Raw genomic sequence first — 22531 nt, forward strand, 5'->3', positions numbered from 1 at the left:
ATACTTGGGGTGTACTGTAAGCAGTAACATGAGCTGCAGCTACGAAGTCAAAAGAAGGATAGCAATGGCCAAAGAAGCTTTTAGTAGAAAAAGGAGCATCTTCCGCGGACCTCTGGAGAAAGAACTAAGGAAGAGACTAGTGAAGTGCTTTGTGTAGAGTAGCATTGCAAGAGGCAGAAACATGGACATTACAAGGGAGTGAAGAGAAACGAATAGAAGCATTTGAAATGTGGATATGGAGAAGGATGGAGCGTGTGAAATGAGCAGGCAGAGTAAGAAACGAAGATGTGTTGGAAAGAGTGGATGAAGAAAGAATAATGCTAAAACTGATCAGAAAGAGGAAAAGGAATTGGCTGGGTCACTGGTTGAGAAGAAACTGCATACTGAAGGATGCACTGGAAAGAATGGTGAAAAGGAGAAGAGTTCGTGGCAGAAGAAATCAGATGAAAGACGACATTAAGATATATGGATCATATGCGGAGACAAAGAGAAAGGCAGAAAATAGGAAAGACTGGAGAATGCTGGGTTTGCAGTGAAAGACCTGTCCTGAGGCAGAGCACTATGAATGACTGAGTCGGTCTGGGTGGTGCAGTCGGCATATTGCTGGCCTTCCGTGCCCGAGATTGCGGGTTCGATTACGGCCCAGGTCGATGGCATTTAAGTGTGCTTAAATGCGACAGGCTCATGACAGTAGATTTATTGGCATGTAAATGAACTCCTGCGGGACAAAATTCCAGCACACCGGCGAAGCTGATATAACTTTGGCAGTTGCGAGCGTCGTTAAATAAAACATATTTATTTATTTATTTATTTATTTACTTATTTACTTTTTATCTATTTACTTATTTATTTTTATTTACTTATTTGTTTTTACTTATTTATTTATTTACTTATTTTTGCTTACTTATTTTCATTTAATTACTTACTTATCAATTTATTTATTTAATTACTTACCTATCTGTCTGTCTGTCTGTCTGTCTGTCTGTCTGTCTGTCTGTCTGTCTGTCTGTCTGTCTGTCTGTCTGTCTGTCTGTCTATCTATCTATCTATCTATCTATCTATCTATCTATCTATCTATCTATCTATCTATCTATCTATCTATCTATCTATCTATCTATTTAGCAACCATGCAAATTGCACTGAAGAAAATTGTTGCCATAATGTGTAATTCTGAATAATATGCAACAATTTCATGCGTTTTCTGGCAATCTGTTTATTCTATCATTTCGCTTCGCTCTGTATCATAGTTTCGTAATTATGTTAGTGATTTTACTAGCGAAGGTCGATTCTATGTATGTAGAATCTACATCAACCGCGACATTATTACCATTTCAAGGAAAATCACTTGGAACAATAAACATTTTACTAACTGGTGAGTTTATTTTCATTCAATTTTAGTGTTTCCGTGAATATTATTGTTTTGACGGATTACATAACATGATGTAATTTCCCCAGCGTTTCGAAGGTACTGTACCTGCCGCCCAGGATCAATACATTCTCAAATGAAACCGGATGATCTATCTCGTTTAAATTTGTGGAAATGAACATTTATGTAATCAAATCTTAAGTAAGAAACAATATTATTTAAACTACAGCATTTTTAAGTATCTCTATGAGAACATTGTTTTTAGTCAGCTCATGTTTACTAGCAAATTTTCTGCTTTCAAACCATATCAAAATGTACACCTCTTTTTTTATATATTATTCATTACAAAGAAAAAAATTATTTACGGAACATTTCTATTAGTAAACATGTTACCTTCGTATGAAGCATATGTTTTCATTCTACTAGTATTTTTTCTGAAAGTGCAAAATAATCTCTATTGGATATGTTCGGATTGTGATAGAAAAATATGTACCATTATTGCCAAATTGGAAACTGTCCACAATTTCATCCTCGACATTTTCTGAACCTCATAACTCAAGAATTGTCTTGGAAGCTAAGTTATAGTCGAAACGTTTGACTTACTGCCAAAATTAATCTCAACATAACTTTCGATATATGGAAAAACTTTAATTCTACGATTAATCGCTTAAAGCTGAACTAATAATAATGATAATAAAGTTATATTTTTAAAAACTTACTAAATTTTCACCATTTCAGAGCGTGTAAGCTGTGTGAACGTAGAAAATGTGTAATGTATGATCATTTATTTTATAAAAGGCTTTGAAAAACTGTTGAACATATTCCGATGAAGTATTTCATGTACTTCATTGTAGTAGTCACGATTCGTAAGTATTATCTAATGTCTTAAACGTGTAACGCAATATTTTTATTTAAGGCGGGTGAAGGATGAAATTTATATTTTCTACATTTTTCAAGCTACATCCTTGATTTTTTGTACAGGGACATCATTTTATTTTTACTAACATTTTTAATATTAACCTGTCTATACCTTTAGAGAACCGGAAACACGGCTTGCTCCCCCCTCCAAGACTGGAGTTCGATGATACTGGCGTAAAACACAAATCACTCTACTAGGTATAGGAAGGAAGAAAAGTAATTCATCCATTTACGTAAACTAGGAAATATCGCGATTTTGAATTTGATAATTTTCATTAGGTTTTTCTTTAATCAAAGTACAGTACTGTATTAAGAATAAGTGTTTTTACTCACGAAGGGAGTTATCCATGCGAACGTATTTATTATGCAGTGTATATTATACTGTCTTCAGCACATTAGCGTACAATACGCCTATAGAGAAAGACGTTGAATTGAAAAATAATCATAATATGAATATTTAAACACAATTTTGAAAATGGTGGCCGTTCATTTCGATACAGGCTTCAGTTCTTTTGTGCATATTATCGCACTATAGACTATTGCATCTAATTCCAATTGCTAGTTTCGTCCTTCGTACTAGTAACTGATGTAGAAATAATTCTGTACCTACTCTACGTACTGTAAATTCAATCTTCACTTCTGCCCGACCCGAAAATATAAAATTACTCAGACATGCTATCTACTGTCCGTCCAAGTGGTTATGCCTCAGGATTGTAGAAAGGGAGGAAATCACGTGACAGTTAATTACTTAACGAGGCCCTTTTATTTAAGTTAAATTAAACAGCTGTGTAATATTACGTAAACTTCCAATTCCTAAGAGAAATTAATGTTTTCAGAAAAGAGCTAAGACAGCCCAGTTATTACAGAGGGGCGAGCAGAAGCAGGTGGGAGAAATCGGGATGCGACGTAGGCAAACGGACAGTACCTGTGCGAAAATATGATTCAATATTGAAAGCTCTTTCGTCACTGGAAAACGCGAACATATTTCTGGAACGTACTATACTCAGTAACTCAGTATTGCTTACTATCTGCGGTCTTGGTTCTGTACGGAGTTGGAACTTCCTTAGTAGTGAAGTACATTCAAAAACTCAGGTACAATAAAAATTGAAGTAAAAATAAAATGATGTCCCTGTACATATAATCACGGTGTGATAGATAATGATGTGGTGAAGTTTGATTTCTGTGAGTCAATAGTTTCTGAGTTATTTACAAAAATATTATGAAAAATTTGCATGATTGGAACTAAAATGTGCAGCATCAGTTTTCTTATATATTTACTACAAGAAAGATAATATATTTTTTTATAATTACTGCATACGTAAAGATTAAAATTTTCCATTGCCACTATAAATATTTCATATTTTAGTACAGGTTCAGTTGTTTTCTGAACTCTGACAATCGCGATTCTCGCTTCTTTTCATTGTTTGATTCAGAGAGGATAGAAGTCTTTGATTTCTGCTTCTTTCCGTCGTCTGTATCACAGTAGCGAGGAGCGCCGTATTGGTATCGCTGTTGTGAAATGGAAAACACTGGAACAAAAAGAAATCGTGGGACTAATTTCTCTTCGTTCGAGAGAAACCTTCTGCTGGAAATTATTTCGCAGTATAAACCAATTATTGAGAATAAACAAACAAACGGATCTATGTTGAAACCGAAAAGTGAGGCTTGGCAAAAATTAGCCTACACCTTTGTATGAATTCTGTTCTGTCAAATCACAGAAATCATCCCCTCTGTTTAAGTATTCATGGATATTATTTTCTAAACAATCAAGATATAAAAATTCAGCATCTAACGCAACAAACCATATTAAATAGTTCTATGCTAACAGAGAGTTAAAAGATTTAACTGCATGAAGTTGAGCAGTTAAATTAAATGATTGGTTGATTGGCAAACTTACTCGTGTTAAATTACATAAGCAACTGTGGTTTACAGCTGTTTCGGTGCTTTCACACCATCCTCAGAGCCTACTAGATCTCGGCGTCATGTCGAATTTCGCTGCCTGTTGTAGGGGTGCGTTTGCGTGTTGAAAAGTGTTGAAACGTGGAGTCAAATAGTGTGAGTGTTCTGAAATTGATCTGTGTGTTGAGAATTTGATCAGGGTGTGTTTTATTATGTGCGTATATTTCATATTTTAACTTCGCTTTAGAATATGCCATTAGGAAAGTTCAGGATAACAGAGAGGGTTTGGAATTGAACGGGTTACATCAGCTTCTTGTCTATGTGGATGACGTGAATATGTTAGGAGAAAATCCACAAACGATTAGGGAAAACACGGAAATTTTACTTGAAGCAAGTAAAGCGATCGGTTTGGAAGTAAATTCCGAAAAGACAAAGCATATGATTATGTCTCGTGACAGAATATTGTACGAAATGGAAATATAAAAATTGGAGATTTATTCTTCGAAGGGGTGGAAAAATTCAAATATCTTGGAGCAACAGTAACAAATATAAATGACACTCGGGAGGAAATTAAACGCAAAATAAATATGGGAAATGCGTGTTATTATTCGGTTGAGAAGCTCTTATCATCCAGTGTGCTGTCCAAAAATCTGAAAGAATTTATAAAACAGTTATATTACCGGTTGTTCTGTATGGTTGTGAAACCTGGACTCTCACTCTGAGAGAGGAACATAGGTTAAGGGTGTTTGAGAATAAGGTGCTTAGGAAAATATTTGGGGCTAAAAGGGATGAAGTTACAGGAGAATGGAGAAAGTTACACAACGCAGAACTGTACGCACTGTATTCTTCACCTGACATAATTAGGAACATTAAATCCAGACGTTTGAGATGGGCAGGGCATGTAGCACGTATGGGCGAATCCAGAAATGCATATAGTGTGTTAGTTGGGAGGCCGGAGGGAAAAAGACCTTTGGGGAGGCCGAGACGTAGATGGGAAGATAATATTAAAATGGATTTGAGGAAGGTGGGATATGATGATAGAGACTGGATTAATCTTGCACAGGATAGGGACCGCTGGCGTGCTTATGTGAGGGCGGCAATGACCCTTCGGGTTCCTTAAAAGCCATTTGTAAGTAAGTAAGTAAGTGTATATTTCATATTGTTCTAGTGTGTTGAGTTTTTGGTTTCTGGGTTATATGTGTAGGATTTCCATGTCTGTATTTATGTTATTGTATGTATGGTTAGCATTAGTTATGTGTTCGGCGTATGTGGATGTATTGTGTCCTCTGGTCATTGCTTTAATGTGTTCTTTGTAGCGTGTTTGGAATGATCTGCCTGTCTGTCCAATGTAGGCTCTGAGGATGGTGTGAAAGCACCGAAACAGCTGTAAGCCACAGTTGCTTATGTAATTTAACACGAGTAAGTTTGCCAATCAACCAATCATTTATATTTAAGTGTTAAAAGAAGTGTACGCAAGATTCAAGATGAGTTAAATTAACATGGGTTTTAACAGCCTGTTAGTACTAACAGGAGTTGAAATGCTTCAATTGTAAAGTTTACAGTTAAAATGAAATAACACACTGTTATAATTTAACAAAGGTTGAAGAAACCGGGCCATTGTGCACTATAACAATAAACTCAGCACGATCTGTTTTATGATTAGTGAAAATTTCATTAGTCCATCTGCTATTTATGGAGAAAAACTAATTTAATCTGAGTTAAAGTAAAACATATGGAAAAGCTGATAATCTTTACCAAGTGTCCTTAACGTTAATTCCTGCAGTGGAAAGTCGTCGTTCTAGCATTTCCTTTCACTGTGCACATATTATTATAAGAAATACTAGTGGCTTGTGCAGCAAATGCTGCAAACTAAGTTCATTAGACGTTCAAATAAACATTTTTCAGATTTATTTTCAATGAAGAATAGCCTACCAGACATTCTGAAAGTTATTTGCTTTCATAATAATGAAAGATACTCTCTCTCGAGCCAATACTGAAGAGAACCACGCATATAAATATCTACACCACACCGCCATTAAATATATGAAAAAGACCCAACTCCACTTGATTAATAACTATAAAAATATTTGATTTTTAATAATATTATTATCTTACGTAAGTTTTATAGCTTTCAGTAACATATATATATATATATATATATATATATATATATATATATATATATATATATATATATATATATATATAGCCGCCACTCAGTAAATTATAGAAATCAAAATCTAATTTAAGTTATTCTGTACATCTACTTATATAACCCCAAAACATTTCACTTTCATATCATCAATATAGTATTAATATGTATAATTAATGAAAACTAGTCACATCATGACATTAACTACAATAATATTTTATTTATAATGGTAGTAATGTCAACAAACCACCTCAAGTTTTGTAGTTTTTAATATCCAATACACAGCTGTACCCAGAAAATTACACACCACAGAATCGAACCTGTAAATTACTTTAGTAAGTTAAGTTTTTAATAACCAATTTAATTTGAGCTCTAAATATGTCAGCATTCTTGCAGATCATGGCCTTCGTATAATATTATTTACTGTAGTGTGTGTTTTGTTTTATTCTGAAATGAAATTAGCTAGTTCTCAAAACTGACGATGGATTTTGGAAAATAAGAAAATTATTTTGAAAAATTGACATTTCACTGAAAACTACTATTTTTCTGAAAAACTCTGAGTTCCAAGCTTCAAAATTAGGGGTCATTTATTAAAATCCGTTCAGCCGTTTTCCCGTAATTTCCATTACCAGTTCAAGTCATATATAAGATATTACGGCCTTTTTCATAACGCGGTACAAGTAAATACTACAGAGTTGACTCTCACGAGACTTAATTTGCGGGAAATGGTACACAGTCTACACGCGGGTAAGCGGGAGCATCACAACATGTTTTCGAACTCTGTGCGGCGTGAGAACTGGGTGGTTGACGAGAGAATCTCAATTAACCCTCGTGCAAGACCTAATGACCCGTGGGTCTAGATACAACCGACAAAAACTTTGTTTGAAATCTTGCCAAGAAACTTGTCCTGAACTTTTTACGCCATTCTTGTCTTTCCAACTTCAGAAACAGTTGAAGTAACAATACGAACAGCGGCGCACTGAGAGGAAGGTACTAGAATGTTAAAGGAAGCTGCTTTCAGTGATTATCAATCAGCATACCTTCTCTGTTCTGTATTTTGGCAATTCCTTGGAGTGCAGTTAGTAAAAGCTAACCGATTCACCCGCTATAAAGTTACGGTTAGTATATCCGACCGTGAAACTAGCGGGCACGGATTCAATCTTGATTGGGACAAGTTATCTTGTTGGCGTTCTTTCCGAGGTTTTCCCCCCTTTACCAATTCAAGCATAATTGTTGGCCAACTAATGGTGTTTGACTTCGGGCTCATTTTGCCTACCTTTAACTTCATCTATCATAATATTTCAATAGTTTCAGGTCGACCGAAGATGCAGCAGACGTAGTAACGAGATTTTCATACAAATTGCGACTATCTGAGGGACTTATTCCCAGAGGAACAGAGAGGCTTTCATAGCGGACTGTGTCCGACCTGGGTGATGTGTAGCTGAATTGACAAATAGCACCAAATAGTAAATCACGGCACCTATAATAATATGATCTTCAGGTCAATATAAAATGCAGCAAGATGTAGTGCAACTTTATGATTTGTTAAACTATATTGTACAACATAAGCACCAGTTCTTGTATAGTCCTTGAATATGAGCTTCACTCGTTGAGGCGTACTCTAATTTAAAAATATATATGTTAATACTGTAACGTTTTTAAAATACACAACAATGTAACTTTATTATCTCAACAATAACTATTCACTCTCTACAATTTAACTTCACTCCCGTCAACAATGGGATTTGCTCTCCGCACAGCAACACAGCGTTCGTTATTGCACTCCACAACGACAATGACAATTTACTTGGACTATTACGAACAACAATGAACCGTTAATCTTAACTAATATTTACAAAGCACTATTTACAACACAGAACTGTCAGTTCTCAGTTCACAGTTCTTCTAGCTCAGTCACTCGAGTTCACAGTATCTCGAACCACAGACCTTCAGAGACAGTCCACTATACTCGAACTCAGGTCCCTCCAACTGCGGTCCACTGCACTCGAACTCAGGTCCCTCCAACTGCGGTCCACTGCACTCGAACTCAGGCCTTCGGATGCTGACACAGTTGAGGACGCTCACTCAAGTCGAACTCCAGTACACAAGACTGGCTTGCTTGCTCTGGCTTACTCACTGACTGAATAAACTGAAAAACTGCTCCAGTTCGCTCGCGTTTCTTCTTTTATAGCAAAATCATAGTTGCGAGAAATTTCTACGGGTGTGCAGAGATAGCTCTCTCGAATTATCTGGATATCTCCACTTCGACCGACTTCTGGAAGAGTCGGGAGAGTCCGTCCCCCCTTCACTCCGCACGCAGCAGTTGCGCGCGCATCCTCCCCTCGTCGCGTTGCGTAATACACCCCCTCTGCCCTTCAGCATGCAGATGCTCCCCGTACCAGCGTTTCGTCTGCCGCGCGCCCTGTCGGACGCGTGTTCAAACCCCGTTGCAGCTGTCACAATAACTTTGTTTATATTAGCATTGATGATTCTATAATCAATTTATCAGTCATTAGACAAATAAATAAATTATTTCATTTAAAATAACTGTGTTATTTAAAAATTATGTTTCCTCTTTAAATGTTCAAATACTTCCTAATTTCCGTGCTACCTGAAATAGAAACAAAATGGTAACCGTCTTAGGTAGGCTGTTTCGGGTATCAAGCATTAAAAGATATTACTAGATTCTACCTATTGTTTGTGGTCTACTGTTTATTGTAGTGCAATAACTTCGATTGCCCGAGGCCGACCGAGTAAACACTTCAACTGGTCGGTTATAAATTTTCGACTGCATACGCTCGAGCGACTCATTTCCCGGCTGCCTTCTTCACAACCGAGGCCTGATCGGCGAGCTCTATCGGCCGTTTTCAAAAGAATCCAGAGGTCTAATCTAGATCGGATCAATATTATTTCCAAACACCTTCACCAATTCTTGTTGTCAAATTCTCCACATACACGAGGTTCCTCCAGCTTGCAGTTCAAGAGGAGATCCTGCAAATTACGCTTTCAGGAATAACTCCCTGTATAGTTAATTTGAATAATTTCGAGGGAAAAATTGTTCCGGGGCCGGGTATCGAACCCGGGACCTTTGGTTAAACGTACCAACGCTCTGCCACTGAGCTACCCGGGAACTCTACCCGACACCGATCCAATTTTTCCCTCTATATCCACAGACCTCAAAGTGGGCTGACAACAGTCAAGCAACCAACATTTGAGTGCACACTAACTCTGTGTGACTTTAAATTGTGGTTTTCTGTTACGTACAGTGACGTGTATTATGCAAATCAAGATTTCAGGTATAACTCCCTGTAAAGTTAATTTGAATAATTTCGAGGGAAAAATTGTTCCGGGGCCGGGATCGGTGTCGGGTAGAGTTCCCGGGTAGCTCAGTGGCAGAGCGTTGGTACGTTTAGCCAAAGGTCTCGGGTTCGATACCCGGCCCCGGAACAATTTTTCCCTCAAAATTATTCAAGTGGAGATCCTGATATAATGCACATTTTGCTGCTTACCATAAATAACTCAGATGACGTCAGATTTGAAGAACTCAGTTCCGAAATGATTTTGTCGGACTGTGAGTTACAGAGTCAGAAATATCCAGACAACTTAGCCTCTCAATCGGTTAAGCGTCCTCCTCTGAGTGTTTTGCATGGAATGTATCAATAGATGCACGAAATGTATTGCGATGTGAAACTGTTTTGTTTCTATAAATTTATTAGGAATTTTTATAATTCCGTATATATCTTGCCTTTCCGCAACATACTATATATTCATAAAGAAAAACACGTCCTTCTCGAGAAGATCTTTGCAGCGTATAGATAAATACAGTATGGACACTTCGCGTCGGTACCTTTGATGTACCAGGACTGATTTCAATGACCTTCAAACCAGTTTGAGCGTGAGATTCTGCTTTCTCCCAGGAGTTGGCACTGACATCACATCAGCTAGCAGTCAACACAGCGGAAATATAACACATACGATTAATACATCTAGGTACATTATGTACTCAAATAAAATAAATTGGACAGATGAAATAATAAATACTTCATTAACTCTAATGTCTAGACTCTAGAGTTCCTTTATAATGAGAGTTGAGACTTTGACCCCCAACAACAATTAAAATATGTAATGATTTGATAGCGCTGAAAATGGAAAAACAAAACTCCTGTCAGAAGTAAAACCATTATATTGTATACAAATATTAAACGAATTTGATACATAATTTTATAATGTATTACATTATTTTATAATATAATTTATTACATAAAATATAAAAAATTATTATTACAACTTGTTTGTCACTGAGAAATAAGGCAAAGCTATTAACTTGAATTTATTTGAAGCAAAGCGTTACTGGATTATCCAATAAGACAAGCGATGTTTGGATCCTGTGTCTCAATTCTATTCTTAATTATTATCTTAGCGTGTGCTCGATTACACTAACCTCTAGCGCTTGAAAGTGGAACTAAACGCCGGCGCACAGAGAAACAAAACACAGGAAAATTCGCTCAGTGTCCATTCTTTGTAATCCCTATTCGCTGATCTTTGGGATTTACTTGATAGAAAGCAGCAATAGCAATAATAAAATTGTTGAAACGCAGGGCTGCCAACAGAAGAAGTTGAAAATAATCGATTAAATTCTATTCAGGAATCAACGTGACCTTTACTTCGGAATTATAGTAATTGCAAAAAATGTTCGTTGTGGATGAGAAAAATTCACTGTGATTTTTCGAGTACACTGTATTATTTTAATGATCAAGCAAAAAGAAAATGACAAACTCAGTAATAGTGCACGCAGTCGTTTCACTGGTCACTAATCTTACTCAAAAAGTTGTTTTCTTACGAACAAACGATGGCTGTTTCGTGAAACACTTTCGTACACAAACACGTTCCTTTAGCGTCGTGTTAGTAATTGCGGAAGTTTCGCTTCAAAAGAAAGCAAGCGTTATACTGCGCTTTTGTGTTTCGAGACTTTAAAGAGTACAGAGTGAAAGACATACGTTGAAATTATAAACATTCATTGTACGATATACAATGGTTGAGATTGCTGTATTACACCTGCTCCAGTATTAACGAAATAAAAAAATATATAATTTTCGTAATTTAGAACGGTTTACGACTTAAGACTGGTTCACATTAAACCGGGAACGGAAACACCAACGAGAACTACAACGGAAATTTTGTTCAAATAAATGTATTTAAATGTGAGCATTCACAATAGTTATTTGTGCATTTAAATACATTTATTTTAATATTTCAGTTCTCGTTCTCGTTTCCGTTCCCGGTTTATTGTGAACCAACCTTTACAGGGAACCGTGTTATATCAGTTGGTATGGAAATAAATTAACAGCTATAAGAGTGAGTTTAAATTCTTAAATTTCAGCATGTGCCAAGCTGAACACGATGTTGGCATAATTCAAGCCACAGCCAGTTATCTGGTCAGCGAAGTCGGAGAGATAAGCTTTTATGATACAGAACATATTCTTTGAAACCATAAAAAGATCGTAACGTAAAGTTAGATTTCATTCTGCTTAACTGAGATAGCAAATTCTGAACAAGTGTGTTATTACTGTAAAAAATAGTTCTGAATTTTTAATGGAACGTTCCCTTATTCCTACTTACATTAACCAATAGGAAACACACTTCAGAACTCTTCTGTTATATCAGTTATTGACTCAAGCCTTAATGATTGTCCGACAAATATATTTCATTTTAATATTTACTAGTGGCTTGTGCAGTAAATGCTGCGAACTAAGTTCGTTAGACGTTCAAATAAATTTTTTTTTACATTTATTTTTAATGAACAATACCAGACATTTTGAAAGTTATTTGCTTCCATAATAATGAAACATACTCCCTCTGAATGTTTTTTTGTGTCAAATACTTTTTCTTGAACCTATCCACCTCCAGTTTTCGAGTTTCAATGCGAAAACGCAAGTAACAATGTCAGGACGATCAGCGGGTATTTCATGTGGGAGTAAAGCAATAGCTGTTTCAGGCATTGTGGATTGTAGTTGAATGTTAAAAAAGTCAGATTTGCTATGCTTTCGAACAATAGATATAGCATCTTGGTATAGCTGCTGCATTTAGAGCTTGAAATGTAGAGGGTAAAATTATTTTATCCTGCTAAGAGATCTTGCTGAAATGATCGGAAGACTACAAAATTTTATCAGTAAGTAAGTCTAATACCTTTTGATCTTTCCTTAGGAACTGTAATTTTTGCGCTCTCTCGATCCATTACTGAAGAGAATGACGTATATAAATATCTACTCCACACCACCCTGAAGTATATGAAAAATACCCAACCCCACTTGATTAATAACTATAAAAATATTTGATTTTTAATAACAATATTACTATCTTACGTAAGTTTTGTAGTTATATGTATACATAATAGCCGTCACTCAGTAAATTATAGAAATTAAGTCTAATTTAAGATATTCTCTACATCTACTTATACAACCCCAAAACGCTTCACTTTCAAATCATCAATATGGCATTAATATGTATAATTAATGAAAAATAGTCGCATCATTGCATTAACTATAATAATATTTCATTTCTAATGATAATAATGCCATCAAACAACCTTAAGTTTTGTAGATTTTAATATCCAATACACGGCTGTATTCAGAAAACTACAAACAGGAGAATCAGACCTGTAAATTATTTTTAGTAAGTCTTGAAGTTTTTAGTAATCAATTGAATTTGAACTCTAAATATGCCAGCAATCCTGCAGGTCATGGCCTACGTGTATTAGCCTATTGTTTATTGTAGTGTGTGTTTTGTTTTATTCTGAAATGCAATTGGTTCTCAAAACTGACGAAAGATGGATTTTGGAAAATAGGAAAATTGTGTAGGAAAACTAACGCTTCAATGAAAGTTACTATTTTCCTGAAAATCCTTGGATGCCAAGCTTCAATATGACGGGTCATTCATTAAAATCCGTTTAGCCGTTTCCCCGTAATTTCCATCACCAGTTCACATGTTTTCTAAACATTTTTACGCTGGATTGTAAGTTCACGCAATAAGAGTGAAGAAAAGAAAGAAAAAATGTGTACAATTTCGCCTTAGGTATTTGGCATAGTGTCTTTTATTGGTTTATCGCTTCTGTTTCTTCTTTTGAGCAGTCTGTCGAGTTCAATTCCTTTCTGGCGGAATAAATGTTATACAGAAACATTATATAACGTGACAAATTCGTTTTCTTTAGGAAATACAGAATGACCATAAAGTTTCGACACGTAGGCAAGGACGTAAAAAACAAAAAAAAAACAACAAAACAAAACCTTGATATGAATGTAACTTTTCGTTCTGAAAAGAAATGTTAAAATGTTACATTTGTTCGGATCAGATTTCTACACCTCAAAGGACAAAACTATAATTCTTTCAATCATTCATTATCATAATACGTTGCTCTCTTAAATTTAGTAGTAGTATTTAGTAGTATTTATTTATTTAACCTGGTAGAGATAAGGCCGTCAGGCCTTCTCTGCCCCTCTACCAGGAGATTCCAACTACAATATCAACAATAAAATTACAATTAGTATTAAATTTACAATTACAATTACAAATAATATTACAATTAGTATTATATATACAATTACAATAAAATCAAAGTACGAAAAGATTACCTGAATAATTAAAGCTAGATAATTTATCATAGAGAAGCAAAGAATATTTTATATTTACTGAATTACAAATTAAATCTAGAATAACAAAATTTATTGAGCATATTGGGAATTAAATCAGTGGGTATCCCATAACACGGTATGAAAGGTTTCTCATAAAACAATTTTTATCTCGAAAAGTAAGCAAAAACGAACAAAATTGTATGAACTTTTTGAGTATAAAATATCTCAAAGAATAACCCCTAAATTTAATGACGTAACTTACGGTTCATCCCGTATATACTCTACACCAGTGGTTCCCAAACTGGGAGTCGTTTAAATAGCTGAAGGGGATCGCAAGATGATTTACAAAATGAAGCAAAAAACACTTTATTAACATACACTTACGGTGTGTTTAGAAACAAACATCATTTAGCATACAAATAAAAACAAAGTTTTAGTAGTTATACACTTAAGTAAAAAAAAAAAATAAAATTTTATTAATACAACAAACGTAAATATCACTCAAATCTTGATTATGTATTCCATATACATATAGTGATAGCCCTTTCAAGTTTAATGATATTTCTCGTCTTTGTTTCGATGACAATCACAGGGAGAACGCTTACTTTGCATAAATATGAGATTATAATAGTAATATGAGTTACAAGAGCGCTATGTTGAAGTTTTCATGTTCGAGGAAAAGTTTGAAATAGCGAAACGTAGTTGAGCTTTTTTAATTTCAGAGAATTGAAAGAAAACATACCGCTCGTGTATCGTACATTATTTTGTGCGAAGATCGTTTATTACATACCTGAAAGAGGAATTTCTAATTAGTTGCAATGAAATCTCCAACTTGGTTTCTGTTCAATGACGGCAAATTTGCAAAACAAAAATATCTATCTTCAACATTGTTGCTTTAAAATGTTTTCTGTGTTTACTATACTCCAGCAGGCCGTGATATACGTCTGTCTTTTTTTCCCCCAGTCTATGGAATCTTGTTGATTTTGTCACGGCTTCCTTAATGTTACTTGCATCACGAATGCATTAACTTTAGTGGAGTTGTAGAGTTTACTTAATTTTTGCAAATATTTAAAAACAATAATTAACAGTGCAATTTAGGTGAAATTGCAGTGGTAAGTTTCCAATTTATAACTATTACTGCATTGAACGTCTCTAAAAATAATATGTTTAAAGGCTAAAGCAGTAAAATGAATATGTCACTTAAGCGGTAAGAAGAGGTAAATTGTTATGTGTGTTAGGTTGGGAATACTGAATGTGGAATTTTACACTTTCCGCGGATTGGTTTTGTGCGGAAACCAAGCAAATACGCACGATCTCGCACAAAATATTATAAAAAATAATTCAGAGCTCCTTTTGCAAGCTCGAGATATTCATGCATTCTCTGATCCAAAACTGATCTACACTCTGTGAAAAATCCTAGTTTCAACATTTTATCAGCAGGTATATCCAAATTTAAATTAATTTTTCCTTCCTATATACATAGTTTTTAATTTCACCCAGTTGAACGCAACTGTCTAAAAATGGATTTAGTATCCATCGGTGACTAGTATTGTACTGAGTCTCTTACGGAAAAGACTGAAAAAGCTATTGCTTAGATTTGTGCAAAGTCAATTGCATGTTCGTAAAACCAAACTCACTACTTTTCGTTACATACGTAGCTAAATTTTCTACAAGTTCTACTACAATTCAAAGTGTTTTAAGTTTTATAAAAATGAGCAAAGTAGGCTATTAGAACTGGATCACAATATTGAGAAGCCCCACATGTCCATTTTTTTTTTTTTACGAAAAGGAGTTATTTACGATTTCATATTCTAAACATGTAAACTCAAGATAATATGAAGAGAAACCTCACATAATCCCATCAACATTCATTTTAACTGAAGTGTTCAGAAAAAAAGAATTTGAGCACAAATCCAGGATCTGGAAAGTTTAGTGTTCTAGACATGTGGGGCTCCTCAATATTCCGGTTCAAATGATGTTCATGTAATATTAACTAACGTCATTGTTATACTGTATTCTTCTATTTTGGTCATTTTTGGTTGGTATCTATTAATTTCTAATAAAATATTAGTCGTTTTCAATTTTAGAGGATTTTTATTTTTGGAATATGATGATACTCGAGAGGATTTTAAACATAGACTAATATGGGGAAATGCCTGTTATTATTCGGTTGAGAAACTTTTATCATCCAATCTGTTGTCAAAATATCTTAAAGTTAGAATTCTGTAGTGCTTTGGAAAAGTGGCATAAGTCAGTTTCCACAAACATGTTTTAATAATTTATTAACACCTTACGGAACATCTGCTCGCTTGGGAAAAGAAACATAAGTATTTCTCCCATTACAATAATTCATACAGAAGAAAATCAAATCGACATAAATCAGTGTGAAATAAGTTTTTTTCCTTCTGTAAAATTAACATTTTTTACTTTTGCCACTTTTCCCGAGCACTACAGAATTTATAAAGCAGTTATATTACCGGTTGTTCTATATGGTTGTGAAACTTGGACTCTCACTTTGAGAGAAGAACATAGGTTAAGGGTGTTTGAGAATAAGGTGCTTAGGAAAATATTTGGGGCTAAGAGAGATGAAGTTACAGGAGAATGGAGAAAGTTACAAAACACAGAACTGCACGGATTGTATTCTTCACCTGACATAATTAGGAACATTAAATCCAGACGTTTGAGATGGGCAGGGCATGTAGCACGTATGGGCGAATCCAGAAATGCATATAGAGTGTTAGTTGGAAAGCCGGAGGGAAAAAGACCTCTGGGGAGGCCGAGACGTAGATGGGAAAATAATATTAAAATGGATTTGAGAGAGGTGGGATATGATGATAGAGACTGATTAATCTTGCTCAGGATAGGGACCAATGGCGGGCTTTTGTAAGGGCGGCAATGAACCTCCAGGTTCCTTATAAGTTAGTAAGTAAGTTAAGTACCTTACCAATTCGGTAATAGGGAGTCACATACAGAAGTCTCGCCCAAAAGTTAGTTGCGGTTTCAAACAGTTTGGGATCCACTGCTCTACACTATACTATCACATAAATGGTATGAAAGAACACAATGATAAAATAATTAAAAATAAATTTGATTGGAAAGAGCACATTTTGGGAATACTTTATGAGGTATTTACAATTAAGGCTGGTTCACAATAAATCGGAAACGGAAACTACAACGAGAACGGTAATACTGTTAAAATAAATATATTTAAATGTGAGCATTCAGAATTAACGAGAAGCTTGCCGGAGCCCGGGAACGGGAACGTGAATTTAATTGTGCATTCCCACATTTAAATAATTTTAACTTAATATTTGCGTTCTCGTTATCGTTTTCGTTCTCGGTTTATTGTGGATCAGCCTTAACAGTGTATCAATACAAACTACAACAAGATATATTGTCAGACCCCTACGTCGATGACAAGAGATTTCTAAATTATGAACATGTCAACATGGTCTACAATGCAGCAGATGATAATAATGATCATGTATGTCATTCTTATTAAAATAGGTTACATACATTAAAAAAGAACAAAATACGAACAGTAATTTAGGAGAAAACGCTGTACATAGACGAATAGATAGAATGACAGACGAATGTCCAAAAAGAGTTTTAGTTTCCGTTGAATGTCGATTTATCTTCTTCGTAATATCACAGTTACTCCTCATATTCATCCTCTTTCACAATAGTCCTGCCAAGACTCTGGAATTCGCTACCTGCTAGCATCAGGGACTGTCGAAATAAAATTGAATCAAACGCAAACTTACTAGGCACTTGGTCAGTAATTGATTTCTTGTAAATAGTTTCCTTAATCTATCACAAAATATTTCAATATCCAGTAATTTCATCACTATACAATTTTATTATTCTAGGTTTAATTTGTAATTCAGTACATATAAAATATTCTTTGTTTTTCTATTTCTATTACACTCTTACTACGTCATACTACTTTTGACCAATAAAACGGTACGAAAGGACGTATTTCAACCAATCATGGCTGCTTATCGCACAATTTTATCGCGTCCCTAGCATTTGTTTCTTTGTTTGCCAACATCTGAAACTGCGCTGGTCTGGACGTAAAAAAAAATATATATATATATATATATATATATATATATAATTACAAACCACTCCAGTCGATGCACAGCAGTTTCAAATATGACTCGCATTGGCATTCAAGAACAACAATTAATAAAGATCACTGATCATACCTATGCATCTTCTAAAATCCGATTTACAAATAAATGAAGAGCACCATTCGGAAATCCTGAATAAGTTGAATACACCATGCAGGTCTAAATCAACGAGTTCCACTTCTATTACGCACATGTCTAACCACCAACCACATTCAAATTTGAAAATTGTACATTCAATAATTATTCCTTTTAAAATTATTCATGTTTATATTTTATGTCATCGTCGTTAATTAAAACTTTTCTAACACTTGTGTATATTAGTTAGGTTATGTTATAGCTTCTGCTATATGATATTATGGATAGTCACGTATCAGAGATTGTTTAATATTAAGATTTATTGAAAATCATCTGTCAAGTGACGTTGATTACTGGGATGCGGATAATTGAAGTGGAAACTTTCTTCTAATCGTGTAATAGTCAATTAAATCCCACTCGAGTTTTGATTTTCTCTAGATAAATCAAACGTCTAGTGAGATTACTGTTGATAAATTAGCTAGCTTTAATTAGTCAGGTAATCTTTTCGTACTTTGATTTTTATTGTAATTGTAATTGTAAATTTAATACTAATTGTAATTTTATTTGTAATTGCAATTGTAAATTTAATACTAATTGTAATTTTATTCTTCATATCATAGTTGGAATCTGCTGGTAGAGGAGCAGAGAAGGCCTGACGGCCTTATCTCTACCAGGTTAAATAAATAAATACTACTAATACTAATTACTTTTTCCTTACCTTCATACAACAAGGAAGTAGAAAAGAATGATGGGAGAGCTACGTCCTGACTTCCATGTGGGTCTCTATGAGTTATACTTCGACATCCTTATCTTTTCTATCTGCCAAGAAAGGCTGAACTAGTTCAATGAGAAGTCTGAGAAGAAATCTATCAGCATTAGCGTTGGATTTGTTGAGTTACAATGACCTACTTTCGTACATTCTTCATCAACGTTGTTAAACGTGTGGTGGAGCTTGTCTGGGAATCTTCCTCCGCCCCCCACTGCAAGCTTCCCAAACATAATTTGCATATCGCCGTAGTCTGAAAATGTGCATTTTCCTATGCTTCGCGTTGGTTAGCAGACAACAAGATATGGTAGACCTGACAGTTTAAACATTGTACACCAGAACTTAGTGGAAGGGTATTCCTAAACTAGTCATAAACTGTTTTAGTCGGTGATTTAACAACGCTATATCAACTACAGTAGTTATTTTCAGTGGTTTTTCTTGGCAGGAAGCATATAGAAATGCTAATATAGGTGCTAACATTGTTAAAAAATGGCTTAATTCCAACTTCCTTTCTTTAAATATATCTAAATCAACTTTAGTTCCTTTTTCGTTAACAGCTGCCAGTGTTCAAAATTTAAAATTTAGCGATAAATATAGACTAATAATACACAGTGAAAATTGTTCAGATCCCAAAAGTTGTAAATGTCCACCTTTGAAAGAAGCCACGTATGTCAAATATCTGGGTATCATTATTGATCAGAATTTAAAATGGCCTCATCACATTACTTATCTTTGTAAGAGGCTTCGTAAAACAATTTATAAATTCGTTAATCTTCGATGCTACTTACCAATTAGAGTTCTACGAAATGTTTATTTGTCCATTATTCAGTCTATCATTCAATGTGGTATAATTGTTTGGGGTGGAAGTACAAAAATTAATCTTAGTCCGTTAAATTTACTACAAAAACGAATAATTAAAATTTGTTTGAAGAAACGTTTCGATTATCCAACTAAATTAATTTATTCTGAATTTAATGTATTTAATATTGAACAAATTTATAAGTACACGCTGTTAAAATTTTATCATAAAAATTGTAATAAGTTTGTATTACAGACACACAATTATGACACAAGACGAAATATTAATTCAACATTAGTAGAACCTAAATGTCTCACATCTGCTGGTCTAAAGCATAGCACAAATTTTGGCCCTCGGTTGTACAATGCTTTAACTAAATTACACCCAGAACTTCTAACATGTAACCCACTAACATATAACAAGAAAATTAGAAACGTGTTAATACCTTCAATTTGATTAAATAAATTTATAGCCTATGTGTATGAATTAATCAACCTATATTATATTTGTCTTCTATAATTTTGAAATATATATTAGTCCTACTTTTCACGTGCGATATTATTCTTCTCTAATGTTAATATTATATTATATAATTCCATTCCCGCTGTAGTTATATTTTAGTTCCTATTTTATTTTACTTATTTATTTTTATTATTATTATTATTATTATTATTATTATTATTATTTTTAATATTATATCTGAACTGCGACCGAGCACGAGCGATGCTCATTCGGTCTCAAATTTTGTTAATACTACTTCTTTTTATATTGCTTGTATTATTTTATTTCTATTTCTCTTGTTTGTTTTGTAATTATATTTCTTTATTCTGTATATTTAAATTTAAATAAAATAAAATAAATAAATAAATAAATAAATTTGGCGTCGATGGAATTGGTGGTAGCGAGATGGTATTTGGCGAGATGAAGTCGGGAATTCGACATGTGATATCTAAAATTACAGTTTACAAAAAATCTCTGAAAAAAAATCCAAACCAGGTAAGTAGTCTACGCCGGAACCGAACCAAAGCTCAAAGTAGCTCCGGATCAGCAAGTGAACGCGATACTGCCTGAATAAATTCGGTGACTACCTGCCTGTTTAGTCTTCAGGTTACAAGAAGACTTCCAGACTTGTAAAAAATGAATAAGAGCATTTAAATTTAGCATACAATATTGGAAATTAAGAGAAAGATACACAGGCATTAACAGAAGAAAATTCTTACAACTTACAAATTATTAAATTATTGCACTACAGATTCATATATTTCTCTAAGCTCTATGGTTATAGTAATTCTTAATTTAACTATACTAGGAGTTAAATTAATTTAAATACGAGGACTATTCAAACGGACAGCCGATGAGGGGTGGTCCCCCACCTTGGGGGTTGGACGAAGGGCTAACAACCCATCACAGTAAAAAACAGCTTGTTACGAATATGGGAAATTTAATTAATTTATTTATTTATGAATGAATTTATAAAACAGTTATATTACTGGTTGTTCTGTACGGTTGTGAAACTTGGACTCTCACTTTGAGAAAGGGACAGTAGTTAAGGGTGTTTGAGAACAAGGTGCTTAGGAAAATATCTGGGCTTAAGAGAGATGATATTACAGGAGAATGGAGAAGTTACAAAACGCAGAACTGCACGCAGTGCACCCTTCACCTGACATAATTAGGAACATTGAATCCAGACTTTTGAGATGGGCAGGGCATGTAGCACGTATGGGCGAATCCAGAAATGCATATAGTGTGTTAGTTGGGAGGCCAGAGGGAAAAAGACCTGTGAGGAGGTCGAGACATAGATTCATTCATTCTTTCATTCATTCATAGTGTTTTGTCCAAGAGCAGATCTTTCACTGCAAACCCAGCACTCCAGTCTTTCCTATTTTCTGTATTCCTCTTTGTCTACGCATATGATCCATATATCTTAATGTCGTCTATCTTCTGATATCTTCTTCTACCACGAACTCTTCTGCCGTTCACCATTCCTTCCAGTGCATCCTTCAGTAGGCAGTTTCTTCTCACCCAATCCCTTTTCCACTTCCTGATCAGTTTCAACAACATTGTTTCTTCATCCATTCTTTCCAACACAGCTTCGTTTGTTACTCTGTCCATTTCAAACGCTCCATCAATCTCCATATCCACATTTCAAATGCTCTCATTCGCGTCTCTTCACTTTGTTGTATTGTCCATGTTTCTGCCCCATAAAATGCTTCACTCCACACAAAGCACTTCAATAGTGTCTTCCTTCGTTCTTTCTCCAGACGTCTGCAGAAGACGATCATTGAAACGTAGATGGGAGGATAATATTAAAATGGATTTGAGAGAGGTGGTATAAGATGGATGATAGAGACTGGATTAATCTTGCTCAGGATAAGGACCTATGGCGGGCTTATGTGAGGGCAGCAATGAACCTCCGGATACTCTAGAAAGCTATAAGTAAGTATTTTATATAAGTTAGAAAATACATAAATAACTTATTTTATTTATATTAGGCTACAATGAAGGGGCATATTCGTTAGAAAACGTCTATATGTACCGAAAGGCATTTTCTAAGCTCTGAGCACTTTATGTACCAAAACTATCGGTTTTTAACATTCGGTATAACAATGTAGAACCTAAGAGACGGTTTACAGCCAGAAAGTTATATATATATTTTTTTATTTGTTTATTAAACGATGCTGGATCAACTACTCTGTTGAGTGTCGATGGGATTGGTGATAGCGACAAAGTATTTGACGAGATCAGGCCGAGAACTCGCCATAGCCTACCTGATGTTCGCCTTACAGTTGGGAAAA

Source organism: Periplaneta americana, chromosome 16 (genome assembly GCF_040183065.1).
Source record: "Periplaneta americana isolate PAMFEO1 chromosome 16, P.americana_PAMFEO1_priV1, whole genome shotgun sequence".
Classification (NCBI taxonomy): domain Eukaryota; kingdom Metazoa; phylum Arthropoda; class Insecta; order Blattodea; family Blattidae; genus Periplaneta; species Periplaneta americana.